Genomic DNA, 4,735 nt, shown 5'->3' with positions numbered 1-4,735 from the left:
TGTATATACACCAAGAGGTGTACTCCACTTCTGTGTATATGCATTTAAAGTTCACTTTATCCCTGAATTATATTTATTACCAAAAGAATACGTGTTGATTGGCAAGTTATACGTGTTATGAATATCATATCAATTATAAATAATATATAACTGATGTACAAAGCAAGATTTTTATCATCTCCTTTATATAGATACCAGCTCTAGTGTGTTACCCGACAAGGCAGCTAAATTAAGCCGCAGGTTATCTTGAGGTTATCTTGAGATGATTTCGGGGCTTTTTTAGTGTCCCCGCGGCCCGGTCCTCGACCAGGCCTCCACCCCCAGGAAGCAGCCCGTGACAGCTGACTAACACCCAGGTACCTATTTTACTGCTAGGTAACAGGGGCATAGGGTGAAAGAAAGCCCATTGTTTCTCGCCGGCACCTGGGATCGAACCCAGGACCACAGGATCACAAGTCCAGTGTGCTGTCCGCTCGGCCGACCGGCTCCCGGTCATATCAAACAATCAAACTAAACCTAGGTATCCCAATGTATTGTGAAAGTAATGCTACTTCAAGAAACTTTTAGAGCCGAGAGCTATATGTTCAGCCAGTAGACGACGACATAGTAATTGCCAAAATTAGGCTGAGGATATTGTTAAAGCAGCTAACTACAAATAATAAATTTTCAAACTCAGCACGACAGTTGTAAAATGTTTAAAAAGACCTAAGACTTCATTGTTAGTGAAAGTCCAATTATCAATGATTTTAGATTAAATGCCATGTACTGTAATACAGAATATGGAGCTTCAGAGTTTGTAAGTGTAGAGTACGGTAGTGGCACAGTGCTGGATACAAAATCTTAATATAAATATATACCTTTGTACATTCTTGAATGCCCAAATTTTTTTTTGCTTAATTTTTGACCTTGTACCTTGAGATGCTTTGGAACCCCTTAGCTTTATAATATTAACACTGTATATTTGTTTATTTATTTTTATCAGATTTAAGTGAAAGTAGGTTTTTTGTTTTTTTTTACAAATGTGTACACCAGTGTGTACAGTACTGTCCTATTCTATGTGAGGGATTTCAAAATATAAGGTTTTAAGTTCATCTAATAACCTCCATCTCATAGGATGGCTAGTCATACAAGGTATCAAAGAAAAACGTGGGATGAGAAGCTAGTATGCTAACCTACATTACCAAACTTTGAGTAAAATATGAGAACATCTTCCAAAATTTAAGTGAATGAAATAGTTACAAAGCTCAAGGTATCTATAGCCATTTGGTTTAAAATCATTGATAACTTGGCATTCACTAATATAGTTTTGAAGTTTCCTATAGTTCCTGTTCATAGTTACAATTTGAGTACTTACTGTTGGGATATTAATAACTTTCAGCCACCTGCCATAAGTAACTATCCCAGCCTAATTTTGGCATTTACAATGTCACATTGTCTGGTGTAAGTCTTGTGCTGTGTGAACATGTTGTTCTCAGTTCTAAATGTATCTTAATTAACTCTTTTTGAACCTAGTTCTTTCTACCAATTCAGTGGAGGGGTTGACACAAATAACATTGATGATACAATGCTTCGCTCTCTTATTGAGCTAAGTTATTCAGTTAGGTAGAAATTTCTGTCAGGTATAAAATATAAATTGTTCTTCTTTTGCACAACAAGAAGGTTGTTGTGCAAAAGAACATATTTCTTAGTTTGCATTTTATTCATAAAAAGAGTTGGCATTCCCTGCAACAGCCAATCACAGGAAGGTATTTGCTGGAAGCTCCGCCTTCAACGAAGTTGATTCCTAATGAAATCTAACAATAAACTCGTTAAATAAATGAGTATTTAGGGTCAACCTATAGATGAGTCGGTGTAGGATAACGGTGTCTTAGCTTGCAGCTTCGTTAGACATCCCCAAAACTAATAATGAACCCATAGTCTTATTTATAAAAAAAACGAACTAGAAGGCATATTTTATTACTAAAGTTTCAAGAAATAAATTCCAGTGTCCTATTTGTCTTATTTCGAATATTTATGCATTGATGTTTTTTGTTTAAATTCTAATCATAATCCTTTCGCAATCTCAACACCATTTAGCTCGTATCTTGTAACTATCATCATTACCTTGCCTCAAAATCTTACATATGAGTACCGGTAGTCTTCTTACAATACATAGACTCCCAGTAGTAGTCGGATTCGTTCTCGACACACAATAAAGAATTCAGGGTTTGAATCCCGGGAAATGGTTAGGCACATTTCCTTTCACCTAACGCCTCTGCTCACCTAGCAGCAAGTAGATACTCAGGAGTTAGTCAGCAGGGTTGCCAGATTGGGCTACAAGTAGCTAATTGGGCTACTTTTGAGAGCCTCACGCTCCCAAATTTTTAATTTCGCTACTTGCTACTTTTTTGGGCTAATTTAAAAGCAAGATGGGCTAATTTGGGCTATTAATGTTAGGAAACTCACTGATGATTATTTATGGTTAGATGCAACACAAACAATGATACCTCAAACCCCGCGAAAGCAGCCACAGACTGACGATTTAAATGCGAGCACAGCACGCAGTATATCCTTTTTCGACCAAAGATCACATTCACTCCAAAAAAAATCTTCCACTTACGAGCTATTCATGCCCGTACCACCTCTTGGGTGGCTTAATCTTCATCACTCAATCACAAATAAGCAGTTACAGGGAGACATCTCCCGTCACGCAGGGTGCAATCGCACCTCCACAGATCTCCAGTATCAGCTCTTGATACTGGTAATGGCTGAAAAGGGCCACCACTTACGGGCTATTCATGCCCGTGCCACCTTTTGGGTGGCTTAATCTTCATCAATCATCAATCACTCAAGCAGTTACAGCCCCGCTCCTGTGCCAAATCCACTACGGGCTCACAATAGCTCGTGCTGCTTGGAACTTTTTGTTCAGTGTAGCTGAATCTAAAACAACAACACAAACTAGGTTATGAGCTATTCATGCCCGTGCCACCTCATTGGTGGCTTAATCTTCATCAATCACAAACAAGAAACAACGATTTCAGGTTCCAGAAGCCACAACTTAGGACAGAAAACAGATGTTTTTTTTTCACCCATGTGGGGCATAACAATGCACAACTACCAAATCATCAACATTTGGTGATCAACATCAACAAGACTCCAAATCTTGGAGTCAGAATCCACCAATCACTGATTGGAGGATCACAACAAGTGGAAGCTGCAGTTATAAAAGCAAACCAAATCCTAAGAATAGTCAAACAAAATGTTGACGAAGGAAAATGTAGTTATACAACTGTATAAATCTCTGGTGTGCTTCCACTTGGATTATTATATCCACGCATTGCGACCTCATCTTCAGAAAGACATCTGCTTTGGAGAAAGTTCAACACCGCCGACGTAGTCGCCACGAAGGCTCTAAGAAGGAAAACATTCGTAGCTAAGAAGGAAAACCTTCGTGAATCTGGCCCCGACTAAAATATTTTCCGAACTAAGTCGACTTTCATACCAGGAACGGTTGAGGGCCACAGGGACCAGACATGACAGGGCTGCTCTCAGCAAAACTTTTAAATTACTAAATAATTTGGAAGATATTGACCCAGAACACTTCTTCAAAAGGCTAGATGTAAGACGAACAAGGAGCAACGGTTTGGAGCTCAACAAGCCACACTGAAGGATGGAAAATATTTGTTTTCATCCAAAGAATTATAAAGTTGTGGAAACGCATACCCGCCGAAGCCGTAAATGCCGAAACATTGCTTGATAAAATCCCCAAAATAAATTAGAGGGGCCTTCGACAAGCCAGACAATCTTCTTGTCCTCGTCGAGACCGCTGGAGAGAGATACCTGAATTTACCCGAGGGCCACCATCTAGTAAATTCATTGAAACCATGGAACCACCTTTCCGACGAAGTCATAAATGATAAAACATTGCTCGATAAAATCACCAGGGCAAATAGGGGACATTTGACAAGCCGCCGGCTTCCTATCCTCACTGATAGTGACCCTCTGGTAAATTCAGGTAAATCTTAGCGAATTAATTAATCCCGAAAAGTTTGTTCATTAAAGGCAGGGTTGTGTTAGCAGCATTATACTCTCTGAGCAAAGCAATGCACTGTTTCCCCCGATCCCAGATGATGGGCACTGGGGCCCCATGCCTGTAGACCTATACTTATAACCATGCTCTCGTCTATGGACCCTCCCAACTTTGGTAGGGCTCTGGGTGTGCTTGGTAGAGTAAGAGGCGTGTTTGTCTGGTTAGGGGGGTGTTTGTTTGCTAGGCCTGTGGGTACACAACTGGTCGGGATCTAAAGCGCGCGCCCGGCTTTTCGCCAGCGCTTTGACCTGCTGGCCGGGAAGGATTGCCCGGGCAACAATCCTTAACTGCTCACCCAGCAGAGAATAGATTGTTTGGCCTATTTGGTGGGTCGTACTCAGGGGAAAGAATTAGGACTAAGGATCTACCCGAAACGCTATGTATGCTAGTGGCTTTACAAGAATTTAAGAACTCTTTTTATATATAAATAAAAAATAATAATAAAAAATACGCTGTCAAATATTCTTGTGTGCGATGAGATCCGTATCTGGCATAATTAAAATATTAACTTAAATAATTCGTTTGTTAGACAATATATCATATTCATATCTATTAATTACTTTAGAAAGGCCCTATAATACATATATAAATATTAATTTACACACTCCTGGTGCTATACGCTAGGAATTTAAATAAAGCGTTCAAATAATTTTAGGCAGGGGGTCT

The sequence above is a fragment of the Procambarus clarkii genome, chromosome 62, assembly GCF_040958095.1.
Source record: "Procambarus clarkii isolate CNS0578487 chromosome 62, FALCON_Pclarkii_2.0, whole genome shotgun sequence".
NCBI classification, from domain to species: domain Eukaryota; kingdom Metazoa; phylum Arthropoda; class Malacostraca; order Decapoda; family Cambaridae; genus Procambarus; species Procambarus clarkii.
The sequence above is the reverse complement of the archived record's forward strand: the minus strand, read 5'-3'. Positions refer to the sequence as shown.